Source organism: Pinus tabuliformis, chromosome 3_2 (genome assembly GCF_031772625.1).
Source record: "Pinus tabuliformis cultivar Carrire ecotype Pingquan chromosome 3_2, CPIR1, whole genome shotgun sequence".
Lineage (NCBI taxonomy): Eukaryota > Viridiplantae > Streptophyta > Pinopsida > Pinales > Pinaceae > Pinus > Pinus tabuliformis.
In genome coordinates this window covers 526,848,736-526,863,349 of record NC_142302.1, presented here as the reverse complement: position 1 = coordinate 526,863,349, position 14,614 = coordinate 526,848,736, and positions in this window count along the sequence as shown.

Below are 14,614 nucleotides of genomic sequence, written 5' to 3'. Positions count from 1 at the left end.
GTTATGTTTGGAGATCCTTTGTTGTATGTTGATGGGATACTTAGGTTGTCATCATGCATGTTTGCATTGAGATCCCTTTTATGCCATGTTGGCGGGATGTTCATCATGCATGAGTTTTTGTGTCATACTGATAGGAGTCTTTTGACTGAGAGTTCCTGTAGCGGAACATCTCGTGGCGCCACTCCTGCGTGAGGGAATTTTCCTAGTATGATAACAACATCACTTCTTATGTACATCATTACTATTGACAACACTTAATGCAGCGGCCTACACCATCTTGACACCGGGGCCCGGGGACGTAGTCCCTCCTGGATGAACTCCGTTATCAATGCTTATGTTTTCATGTGTTGATGATTGTCTTGTTCCTCTTCTTTAAAACATACAGATGTATTCATTAGTGTTCTTTTAAAGATGCAATTTAACACATCACGAAAGTAAAAGGTCTTGGAAGGGTCCTTCGTTACACCAATACCTGGATCATATTTCCTTTTATTGTTGCAAAAACTTGAGCTCATTTCATGAGCTTTCTTACAGTTGTTTCACCCCTTTTGCTTGTTTTATCAACTGTCGTCTGTTGGCATGTTTGATTGTTTTACCATGCTTGTGGACCTTTTCTGGCGGTTTCATACATAAAGTTTTAAGCACTATTGCACAAGTGTCGTCACGGTTGTCCTAAAGTCTATCTCAAGTGTCGCACTTGTCGCTTTCTATTCTAGGACATTCAAACAGAGGGTAATGCTTTGTATTTTTTTTCTAGAGGTCAATGTTGTAGTGCCGTCGAAGTATTCTAAGTGTGTTATCACGATTTCAAGTTCTTCACAAGTTCACTTTCTCCCGCACTTAGCCATTTCTCCGAAAATCCTCCCGACCGGGCAACTTAGTTTCACCGGACCCCGACTGAACTACGCACTACATAGTATCAGCCCTCGGTGATGCAACCTTGCTGCCTGGAACTACGCAATACAAAGTTATTGTCATCTAGGGTAGTTGCACTGCGTAATTCCAGAGTTGAGCAACCTCCCTACATCCCCAGAATTGCGCAGTAACTCCTCCTAGCCTCACCTGGACTGTGCATTTCACAAGATCAGTCCTCAAGCTTCACCCCTTGCCTGTTGGAACCCCATAATTCATAAAGAATCCAACCTGCCTTGCCAGAACTACATAAAAGTTTCCTCCAGTGTCCTTACTCAACGAGAGCTCACCGCCCTTGTTAACTGCGCAGATCTGTCTTCCAGGTCCCTTTGCTGCCCAGTCCTGCCTTGCCCCTGAAAACTGCCTAGACCTGCCTTCCAGGGTCCCATTCTGCATCAACCACTGACTGTCTCAACTGCGCAATTCTGTCTCCCAGTGGCCCCTGCACATTCCCCCCCCTTAGTGAGGATTGTGCTAAGAAGTTCCTCAGCCAAGCCTGAGTTGCTCTCTACACAGTCTTAGTGACCAAACCCTCTCCATGTCACCTAGAACTGCGTAATGCATAGTTACTGGGCCCTCTTTCCCAACCTGTCAATTGTCTCGGGCCCAGTCCATGAATAACAATTTATCATCTTAGAGTAGGGAGTTTTTCGATTGATGTCGTCCCGTCATGAGTGAATTGCAGGAACAGGTACACTGTTAGATCATGGCGAGACGATAAAGAAGGAGAAGGAGGAGAGAACATGCTAGAAGACTCACTTGCAACTGGACGGGCAAAGGAGCTTATCAAGAACAAGCAAAGGGAACACATGCATGCAACCACCTCTCAAGACCAAAGATCATTGAAGACCCCGCATCATCAAACTATGCAGAGGAGAAGAGAAAGCACATCCAAGAACACATCCATCACTCAAAAAAACAACAACTTGACATTTCCACCTCAGCAAGCTAGTCCATGTTAGCAGTGTCATGTCAAGTCGTGTCATGAGTTGTTAAAGGCCACATCACTATTATGAGCCATGTATATTGTAAATCAAATGTAATGTAAAGTGGAAGTCCAATGGACACACATGAATATGAAGAGTCATGTCAGTTGAAAAGTCATAGGAAGTTGAACAGTCATGAGGGAAGTCAAAGAGTCACAAGGGTCAAGCATCACCCCTTGGTTATATATACCCCCTCATTGTATGAGCAAAGGACTTTTCACCTTGGCTCCTCCTGCAAAGCATAGAGAGTTTCAGTCAGTTCTTTGAGGAGCAAGGAGTGGCTCCAATGTCCCACTACTAGGGCTAGTGATGTATGATGTAAATATGTGTCTTGGAACTTTTGCTTAATACAGAAGCCTCTTCAGGCCAACACGTTTCCATGCATGACTTATGGATGTTTGTAAGACTATTCTATGAGAATTTGTATTTCATGTTTGCTTTCACATGTACTAAGATAGTTGAACTATTTCGGTTGTTTTAGTGCTTATCTTGTTGGGAATGTGCTGTAATGGTTGCTAATGCTGCCTCATCCATATGGACTATTCCGTAGGATACTAGAAAAATATTTCCTTACTCATCGATTATAAGGACTGTCACATCCGTTGTGGACTACTCCATTGGATGGTAGTCAGATCTTTCCTTGTTCTTTGGCTGTAACGACTATTGCATCCACTGTGGACTATTCCCTTGGATGTTGGACAAGCCTTCTTGGTTCACGTGTGTCTCTTCCTGGGTGGCACTATTACCTCTCACTTAGAGGCTCACTTTTCTCCCCCCTTTTGCAATAAGAGAACCTAAACATAGTTACGTTTCACACTCACCTTGCTTTTTGAAGATACCATTGCAACACTCTCATGTGCTGATAGCTAGAGCCGAGGAAAATATCTAAGTATTTGGAAATAGGGCCATTATACCAGATGGGACTGCTACACCAAACAGTGTGAGGTCTAATTGGGACCTCATATGAGGGATATCGCCTAGATATTAGCAGATCCATCACCGTCAACAGAAGGATTTTTGAATAATTACACGAAAGAGAAACAATTTGAATCAACAATGGAAAAATGAAAAAGAAAAAAGAAAAAGAATTTCAGGTAGTGATTACAACCCTCATGAGAAAATGTCTCATGCTTGTTCGGTGAGGAGTCAATCTAAACCTAATAAGCAATATCTTATCACTTGTCATCACACACATTTTTTAACTTGTGATTGCCCATGGTCTATTTGTGGAAACATTTGGAAGCATGCCGTAAAGGTGGGTTGGTTGTGTTCCCGTTCAATGGCTTCAAACCAATTAATAAATCATCAAATCACAATTGATTCATACAATGGCCCTCCTAAGATAAATATAGAGGCAATATCAGATCTTAGTGAAGATGCAAACATAATCACAATGTTGATGTAAATGTTGAAGGACTTGAGTTGGAAAAAGAGGAGTTATTTGGCTACATAGACCTTCTTCGAAGCATTCCTCCTGCTACTTCGACCAAGACTGAACAATTGATTGCATGGTTAAAAAAAATGTTGGATGATGCCAACAATCTTCATATTATGGATTATGAATTCACGTGTGGGTTGGGTGCTTTTGAGTCATCTTTGAAGAGGAAGAAGAGTTTTCTGAGCCCCAAAAAGAGAAGAAAAACAAGCAAACAAAATGCATGATTGGAAATTGACTTGAATATCGCTGCAGATGAAGATGAATGGTTTGAGTTTGAACAACTCAACAAAAAAGGTTGCCCTCGCTCCAATAATGCATGGTTTTCTACGTTTGTTGTGATATATTTGTTTTCAATTTGATTTTAATATTTATTAGTGTATTACATGTATTATTATTTTGTTGAATATGTTCATGTATGTTTTATAGGTGGCTAGGCTATGTTTGATGATTTGGGAAATTTGTTCCAATTGTCAATTAAGGTCAGTAAATAACTCCATGCATTTACACTTAGTCTTTCAATACATCGATTATTTTGTATGTTTTGGAAAATAACTTTCATGGGGTTGTTCCATACTTGCATTATTCTTGCATACATTAGTGTCTAATCATGAATTTGATATCTAAATTGGAAGAAAAGCAATGGAAATGTAACAAAATTTGCAGAAAAAATGCAACGAAATTGTAACAAAACATGTAAAACATAATTTTACCAATTTTTTATAATTGTTCAACGCTAATGGTGATATATTATTGGAGAATACTATATATTACAACATCACAGATTATGCATTTGTTGACTATGATTTTCCACACCAGTGGAAATGACTGCCAACAACGGTGAGCCAGTGTGTCAACAAAGGTCAGGGAGTGAATGTTAGCAAGAACTCAACGATCACTTTGAATTTGAGGATGAAGGCAGAAGTTCATGAAGATTGTTGATAATATAATCAATATGTCCTGCTTCACCAGGATGGAGATACCTAGTTGTTTCCATAATTTCATTCCAGCATTTAGTTTTTTTTTTTTTTAGGGTATAGGACTTTTTATATATCCTTGTTGGCAGCCAGATCATTGGATAGTGAAATCTAAGACCGATCCAGTTATTCCCACATTGTTCCATGCAAATAATATAGTTAGAAACCCTTGTTAAGGCTATCTTTAAGTTTAGGTGGTTAAATGGATCTTTATTTCAGGTTTGTTTTCCTGAGGCATCCCACCTTGCTTTACATCTTTCTTGTGCGACAATCTCCAATATTTGAATTTGGTCTGTGTAATATGTAATGGTTTTCTGCCTGTTCCTGGCGATAATCTTTGCTTCCTCTGACAAATTGGACAACTCTTGTTGTTCTTTTATCACTTGTACAAGTATTTCATATTCTCCTCTAACCCACATAGTTCTCTAGGATATATATATAAGAGCTTCCACCCAATTGGCCTTATTTCTCAAATAAGATACAAAGGTTCTCAATTGGACATCCCTTGCATAATGTTTGGGATTCCATATTTTGTTAACAGACAACAAAAATATGTGTTGGTAAAATTCACAAAGCAAGTCTTTATCTAGATTCGTACAGGGCCTGTATGCTTCTATGAAACCATTTGGGTATTCAACTTGGAAAGGATTATTGTTGATAATGGCATTATTTTTAAACATCAGAAATATTTCTGCCAAGTACAAGTTATAATTGGTTGAAGGAGCCCTGCAACTAAGTACACCATCCATTAATTTTCTAAGTTGTTTCTTCTCATTCTCCATCCTAGTCACCTTCCTTTATAGCTCAACCACTGCATTTTTATGTTTTCCTTCAACTTTGTTTATATATTCTTCCCATGTCTTGCAAAGGTCATGAATTAAGTTTTCGTGCAAATGGAAAGGTATTATTTTTCCCTTATAAGAGGGTATACACATGGCTAATTTATCCTTTGGTTCCTCATCCTCTGTTTGCACAACAATGTCTTTGGTCAGTTTGATCTCTAGTTCCTGATCCTCTATTTGAACAACAATGTCTTTGGTCAGTTTGATCTCTGGTCCCTGATCCTCTATTTGCATAGCAGCATCTTTGGTCAATTTCATCTCTGGTTCTTGTTCCTCTGTTTGCACAACTGTGCCTTTGGTAAATTTCATCTCTGGTTCCCGATCCTTTGTTTTTACAACAATGTATCTGGTCAATTTATTCTCTTGTTTTTGTTCCTTTATTTGCACAGTTGTGCCTTTGTTCAATTTCATTTATGGTTCCTGATCCTGTTTTTGCACAATAATGTCATCGATCTGTTTTTTTCGAAGGGGTATATTTTCTTGGACCCCTGGAGAAGGGATATCTCTAACACCAATGGGTAGGGAGTCTACAACTTGGGCCAAGCAATTTAATCTTTCAATTTATTTATTTATTTTCCTGAGCACATATGTTAGGGTTTTAAATGTGTTTTGAAGTTGTCTATTTTTCATTTGGAGAACCCTATTCTTCCTTAACAACGAAATATACAAAGAAAGACATGAAGGGGTACTTACTATTTTAATATGATTCTTTTCCAATTCTGGTATGGTTGCTTGGTCCTTCTCATCATCCCCATACAAAATTGAAATTGAGGAAAGGCCCTTTGATCCGTACCATTCAATTACTCCTTGTATGTACTCATAGTCAGAATCAACAGAGGGAACCTTCTCAACTTGTTCTTTTGTGTCAACAAGGTGGCTGAATCCTTGTTCCATGAATCCTTGCTGCATGCATCCTTGCTCCATGACTCCTTCTTCCATCAATACATCCTATAGATGCTCTTGTGTAGCATAAGGGGAAACCTCTTCTGGTGTTTCTTCTGTAACAACAGGGAGGATTTCAGGAAGTGCAGAAACACGACCTTGCTTTGTCCTATTCTGCTTGGATTTTGGCACCATTGTCGGGCACTTCCTGTATCCTTTCAATCTTCTGGTGGTAGGTTTACTCCCCAATATTTCTAATTCTTCATCATCATCTTATTCATCTCCTTTCTGTGGGGAATTAGCAACAAAATCCTTAGAAACCCTCGTAGTTTGAACACTGGGTAACTCATTCGCCATATGGAAAGGTTCTATGGGAATTTTTTTAGCTGGGAAGTCATGGGGCAGAGTTGCAGCTGCTAGGTCATCCTATGGTGGGGTAGTAGCATTATCATGGAATGGCCTTCCAACTAGTTCATCGCAAGTTCCCCCTTCCCTTTGTAGTGCACTAACCACCAAAATTTTAATGAGGCAATGGTGGGACAAGGTTTCTAATGGCTGCTTTGATTTCTGTACCGATTGTGCCATATGATGTAGGTATTTGCAAGAAAAAAGGGACGTTAACCAATGTGCCATGATGCAAGTGGTCTAACAAACAAAGGTGATGGTGATAAACAATGACATACCTCCCTTCGCACGTGAATTTTTTTTGGACAAGGAATGCAACATCATTCCAGGGTTGTGTTAATTCCTTCCTCTCAAATATTGTGTTTATCTTCTGCAACTGTTCAACTGCCTCAAGGAATTGCCACAAAACATCAAGTTGGGGTTTTTGGGGCACATACCACTATTGTCCCGTCTAGGGTAACCTTGTCGCTTCTACAATTGCTTCTTCTGTCGCATGCACCATTGTCCCTGCTACCTCATATCTTCCCTCCCTGTAATGCATGGGAAATTATAGAGCTATGCCTTTGTCATACCCCTGCAATCTGTGAATATACTCCATCTGGTTGTCTTGTTTAAACAATGGTCTAATGTGTTGAAATTGAAATTCATGTAGCAATTCTTCGACAAGTTCTCTCCGAACTCTTGGGCCTCCCATCTTTAGTCAGAGTTCAGAGTGGCTATGGTTGTGTTTGGAAAGTGTAATAGTTTCAATGTAGGAGAACATCAAGCAATGGAAGAGTTGAGGGTATATTACTCCATATTTAATAATGTAATCATGTGGTGTCGTTTATTGCAGTGGGAATTTGGAATCAATTGTTCCTTATTGTTGTGATCATGGGAGATTCCCCTTTTATCCAGTTAGGAGTTTCCGCCACAACAATCATTGGAATGGGAGGGTGAGTTGCCGTAACCGATGCAATTGATTTCCAGCCCTGATTTGCCATCATAATAATTTAAAGTTTGTTTACGTGCAAATTTGTGGGCCCATGCACCATTACACTCACTCCTTAAATTATTTGCCTTAAAAAGTATTTGTTATAGTTAATTAGTTATCCCTAAATGCATATTATAATTTTGCAAGATTATCAAGTTAACTTCATTGATTTGCAGGTTGTTCATATTATTTTCACTATTTTGTAGGCTTAGTTGTTGTTGTTGTCATGTATGTCAGAACGTGCTTCAATTCAATTCACTTGATCTTATGGCTAAAGATGTTGATAATGGAGAAATTAACAACAATTGAATGGTTTGTTTGGTTATTTATACAATTTTGTCCCTTAAATGAGGTTGGATCTATCAATTGGAAAAATGCAAGATATCACAATTGCATTTTGCATATCACCATATGTAAAGGACAAATTAAATAATAATGATTGATATATAAGCTATCTTGGTTGGCTTGTAACCAAGGGTATCTCACATAATTTGTTATGTTAGGGGCCTCTTTAATAATTCAAGCTCTTTAGACTTGTATTAGAGACTTGTATAGATTTTAAATGTGCTAGTCCTGGATAATGAATGGATGAATGTTCCTAGAAGTTTTTTTGCATATTGCATCATTGAAACTCCATTTATTCTTGCCAGCTAAATATAAATTACTAGACTAGCTATGAAGCTACCCGTGGTGACAGTGGGACTTTGTCTGAAGCTATTGTTGTGCCCTCTAGCTTTAGCCTATTCACTATGCATGCTAGTTTGTGCAACAACTAGTTCAAAAACCCTAAGTTCCAAACCCTAGATGCAGACCCCTTGTGCACGGTGTAGGACAAAACCTTAAGTGAAAAACCCTAGGTGGAAACTCTTGCATTGTTAAAGATGTTAACGATGGGTAATGAAACCCTAACATTGCTTGCTGAAGATGAAAACCCTAGGTGCATTGAAAAGCCATTTTTAAAGCAAGCCCTCATATACACTAATGAAATCCTAAGATGACCTAAGTAATGAATGCATGAATGAAGCCCTAAATAAATATGATAAGTGCATGAAATCCTAAGCATTCATTATGACCTTACCCTAATGGATGAACAACACATGTGGAGAAACCCTAACATGAAAGATGACCTAGCAAGACAATGTCATGAAGCATATATAAGAAGCACTAACATTCTCCAAGGCATGTTAATATGATGGAAAAACCCTAGCTACAAGTTCAAAACCCTAGATTCAAAACCCTAGGTGCATTGTCTATGAGAAAACCTTATGTACAAAACCCTAGGTGCATTGTTTAAGAGAAAACCCTTGCATTGTTAAAGATGATAACCTTGGGTAATGAAACCCTAACATTTCTTGTTGAAGATGAAAACCCTAGGTTCATTAAAAATCCCTTGGTAAAGCAATCCCTAATATGCATTGATGAAACCCTAAAATGACCTAAGCAATGAATGCATGAATGAAGCACTAAATGAATATGATAAGTGCATGAAATACTAAGTATTAAAGATGCCCTTACCATAATGGATGAAGAACACCTGTGATAAAGACAATGTTAATGGATTAAGAACACATAGCATGAAAGTTTCCCTAGCAAGACAATGTGAGAAAGCATGTATAAGAAGCACTAACATTGTCCAAGGCATGTCAATATGATGGAAAAACCCTAGCTACAAGTTCAAAACCCTAGCAACAAGTTCAGAACCCTAAGTGCAAAACCCTAGGTGTAAACCCCTAGGTGCATTGTCTACAAGAAAACCCTAAGTGCAAAACCCTAGGTGCATTGTCAAGTAGAAAACCCTGAGTGAAAAACCCTAGGTGCAAACCCTTGCATTGTTAAAGATGATACCCCTAGAATTCTTCACATCTCATGAACTAGAAAAGTTTGAGAGAGAAAGAGAGTAAAGGTTCTTGGTGGAATATTTCAGTGGTTATACTTCTGTAAGGGCTATTTGCTTTTATGCAATATCCAACCGTATATAAAAATAAAGACATAAGAGCAAGGAGCAAAATTATTCACAACTCGTGAACTAGAAAATTCTAAGAGAGAAAGAGATTACCCTGTTCTATAGGAGACCTGTAGGAGACCTCCATCTGGCTTGAAAACAAGACATCTGAAAAGTCATTGAATTTTGCACTGTAATATTCCTCTGCAATTTCGAACTGTGTCTCTGAATTTTCGAATTGCGATATCTCTCTGCAACCTGGGCCATCTTAGCACACTTAAAACCTATTAAAAAATAAACCTCTTTACCCTTGGATATGCGGAATTCTGGGTGTTGGAAATTTATGATAGAGCTAATATCTGGAGCATTAAATTTTTGGAAACCTTGATTGGAAATATGAATAAGTATTGAAGGCATTCTAAGGTCTCGTTTTGTAACATCTTCTCAAATACTTTTGGAGTCCTCTCTATTTGTTAATAAAAATATTTATTTTGTTGTTCATTTTTGGGTTATGCTTAAAGTGACCTTAACTGGTAAAATAACATTTGTAAAAGAAAATATTGATTCACCCCCCACCCCTCTCAGTATTTCCAATGGTTAGACACAATTGAACTGTAATCAAAATGACACATCTCCATTGTAGTCACAATGTAATTCCATTTACTAAACTGTAATCACAATTTAATTCCATTAATAATATTGACTAGAAAATACATTCCTTACATACACATTGTGTTGAGATATCAAAAAATAAAGTGAGCTCGTATATAAAAAATAGAGCTCATATAAATACATCAAAAAGGATGGACATAATGGTTTTTTATGCTGCTACAATAACATCATAAGAAATAAGAACACCATAATAACCTTGATAACAATCACAAGAACAATGCATTCATTAACATGCCACGTATATCGATGTCTGTGAATGAAAATTGGTGGAGAACAAGTTGACTCTTCCACATATCTTGCACATCCACCTCCATTGGATGCTTCTTCACAAAGTATATCATAAACAACCCTTTGAACATTTTATGGATAAGTTATGTTAAAGCTTTGAAATTGCGAAGCAATGTTTTTTCTTGTTTGTGGAGGGGTTTCAAATTTTGACTTCTGACTTGGTAAATTCCAATCATTTGATTGGTTATCAATTCTGAATTGGTGTAAGTGACAATGTCACTTGCATCATAATTCCTTGTTGTTGTTAGCCCATCAACTAGGGAAAGATAATAAGTTTCATTGTTGGTAATTCTGCCAAGAATTTCTGTATTGTTTTGATAGACTTGACTTAGTGCTTCATCGTGAAGCACAAGTCTAATCCGCACTTGACCTTAGTTTGGATGGCACCAAACCTGAATGATCAAGGTCCACTTTTTCATCATCTGCACCACAAGAAAAAAAATGAAATATTGTTATATTTTGTTCACAGTACGTTGTAGCAAGTCATTATTGTAGTGGCGTCAATTAAGTTTTAGAGTGGCAACAAATCCCTGTTATAGTGGTTGCAACTCACTGTCACAGTGGTAAAAACTCACTGTTACAATGGTGACAACTCCCTGTTACAATGGCAACAACTCCCTGTTACAGTGGCGACAACTCACTGTTACAATGGCGACAACTCAAGAGAGGAATGGACACTTCATTATGAAGATACAAAAAAAAAAATGTTTTCATATTGTCAATCAAATCATATATCAATGGAAAATAATTTTAAAAGGTTGCAAGACATTTTAACTTCCTAAGTTTCCAAATTTGAGGCATGTTAAGAGACAAGCATCGACATTGTTAAACAATAACATCACATTTTAAAATTTGAAATGCATATCGCAAAAAAAACTCATCACCTTAAAACATTTGTTAATTGCTGTGTGCATGCCCTTATGCATCAATCACAATAGTTGTGAGGAAATCATGGTTTATTAAGTTGATCTAAGTTTATTAGTTTTACCAAGCTTACCTAAGTTTACTAGGTTGACTTAGGTTGACCTAGGTTGACATAGGTTTACTAGGTTGACTTTGGTTTTCTAGGTTGACTAGGTTGACATAGGTTGACTACGTTGACATAGGATAACTTAGGTTGATAAGATTTAGTAATTTAACTAGGTTTACTAGATTTACAAGGTTGACCTAGGTTTATTATGTTGACTTAGGTTTACTAGGTAGAACTGCGTTTACTACATTGACCTAGATTTAGTATGTTGGCCAATGTTACTAGGTTGAGCTATGTTTACTAGGTCAACCTAAGTTGACTAGGTTGACCTAGGTTTACTAGGTAGACCTATGTTTACTACTTTGACCTAGATTTATTGTGTTGACCTTGTGTTACTAGGTTGACTTGCATTTACTAAGTCGACCTAAATTTATTAGGTTGACCTAAGTTTACTAGGTAGACCTATGTTTACTACGTTGACCTAGATTTACTATGTTGACCTAGTGTTACTAGGTTGACCTACATTTACTAGGTTGACATAGGTTTATTAGGTTTACAAGTTTAATAGGTTGACTTAGGTTTACAAGGTTGACCTAGGTTTATTAGGTTTACTAGTTTGACTTATGTTTAAGGTTGATATAGGTTTACTAGGTTGATCTATGTTTACTAGATTTTCTAGGTAAGCCATAGTCAACCATGGTCAACTAGTCAACCATAATCAACGATGGTCAACTATAGTCAACCGTTGTCACCATGGTTGGTTGTTGTAAACCTTGGTTGATCACTTTCAACATGATCAAATATGAACAACCATGACAAACCATAGTCAATCATAATCTATCATAGATAACTAAAGTTTAATGTGGAGAACCATGCTCATCCATAGTCAACTAAATATTTTCCATAATAAACCCTCCTCAACCATAATTTGAGCATATTTAGCCATAGTATGGCACATTTAAATTTTAATAATTTGAATGTTGTAAATTTTTAGCCCTTATTAATGAAAAATAATTACCTTATGAAATAATCATCACTATAATAATAACAATCAAATGATAAAAAATGGACAAATTCAATTTATTTGCATTCTAGTAGAAGTTAGAACAATACTAATTTTTGTATTCTACTCGAAGTTATAATAATTTTCATTATTTTATTTTAGTGGAAGTTATAACAATATTTATTTTTGTTTTGTGGAAGGTATAATTAAATAAACATTATTAAACATGAAAAGCTAATGTTATTTTTTTTGAAACAATATATTTGACATGCAAACATTCAAGTTACAATTACTAATTATTCACTGGTTAAATTACAGATTTACAGTCAGAGTAACTATCCTTAAATTAAGAATTTGCATAATCATTCTGAGATTTTATTTTATCTTTTTTTCCTTACTATAAATATCTTTATTTGCTTTTAGAAAATAAATACAAAGAACATGTACCAAAGCAAGTAGTTGTTCATTTCAATTCCATTAATAAGTTCCTTTTTCAGTAGTAGTTTTACACTTTTCTTTTCTTGTGATGTTATTATGTTTGGAATACTCATTTTCAAATATATTAAGAAAGATAATTAATACTTGTTTTTTGGGCAAAAGTTAATAGCAAAAAGTCTAATTTGAACCAGATAAGAGAGAACATTGATGACAATTTTACTAAATGCCAGCGAGCAGGAAAATATTGTTTTATGAAGGACTTGATTATGAATATGATTGTCTATTCCCAATCTCCCCCAACTTCTAAAATTTTATTCAATTGTCACAGTTTTCGAGTATCAATTAACTTAGACCAATGTTAAATTTATTCAATTGTCACAATTTTCGAGTATTACCCTAACTAAGACAAATGTTAAATTTGTTCGGTTGTCACAGTTTTGGAGTACCAATTAATTTTGAAAAATGTTGTTTTGGATACTTACTTTCCAACCCACATCTTAATAAAAAGGTATATAATCAACCTCTTAAATTTTATTAAGTTGTCATGGTTTTTTAGTATCAAGTAATTTATATAAATGTTAACTTTTATTCAATTATCATGTTTCTACAACATCAAGTAACTTAGACAAATGTTGTTTTGGATAGTTACTTTCCATCCTATCTCTCAATTATTAGAAGAAAATTTTATATAATTTCCAAATTTTAAAGTTCACTCACTTAAAAGGATAGGTGCTAAAAACAAGTAATTGTGACCAAAGTTTCAATGTAAATTTGAAATTTCAGGTTTGTATGTCTTCCCCATACTCTTAATAATTAAATCTTTGTAGTACATGTAAGAAAACAAGTTCAAACTATGATTAGGAGATATTTTTTCAACTAATGGCTACCAATCCTTTGTAACTTTGTTCATTTTTTTGGCTAAAAACAACACACATATAGCGACAACATGAGAAAATTTGATTAAAAATATGTAACAACGGTGACAATCGAGTTGCCGCAATGGTGACTAGTGAGTTTCCGCAACGGTTTAACCATTTGGTTAACCCATTGCGACAACTAACTAGTCACCGTTGCGGCAACTCACTGAAATTTTTTTAACATAATAAGTGGCAACATAAAATGGGAGCTTAATGAAATTTGGTAGAAAATTAACTCTGTTCACTAGATACCCAAAATACGTTGCTCTGAAAATTGGCGTGGCATGCTCTAACTAACCCAAATTGTTAGAAACCCTGAAACAACATCCTACAAATTTGTTAGCATGAGCAAAAATAATGCATAAAATTTGTAAAAAAACCTAGTAAATTTACCATTGCTCATTTCTTTCCCCTCTCTGCAAATGGTAACCCTTTCATGCAAACGGGAATAATTTGTCTCTGTCTCTCTTTGAATTTTTAGAATTTTCTCTGTCTCTTACTAAATTTTCAGAAATAATTCCATCGTTGCATCGTCGATTGAACGATATGCAAACGGAAATGGGGGGAGCAAAAGGACTTAGAAGAGGAGTAAAGGACTCTGCAGGACGACGAATTTCTGAGTTGCAACCACTGAGTTGTAGAAAACACATACTGTCATTGAATTTGAAAATGGAAATGGGGCTTTTGCGGAGAGGGATAGGCGACAAAAGCAAGAAGGGGTTTGTGTTTCCATGCACGATAGATTGTGAAAATTGTCGACTCATACAATGAGTTGGTGGACCCATAAATTTCAAATTCAAAATTCAAAATTCAATTCAGCGCCTGTGCAAGTTCAAAACGCAGCCATTGAAGACCCCTGCGCGAGATAGAGGAGTTGTCCCGTCGAGTCTGGCCCTGGAAAGTGGCGAATATAACTCTCTGTGGATGGTGACGGTGATAGTGACAAAGACGAAGATGTCTATGGAGATTTGA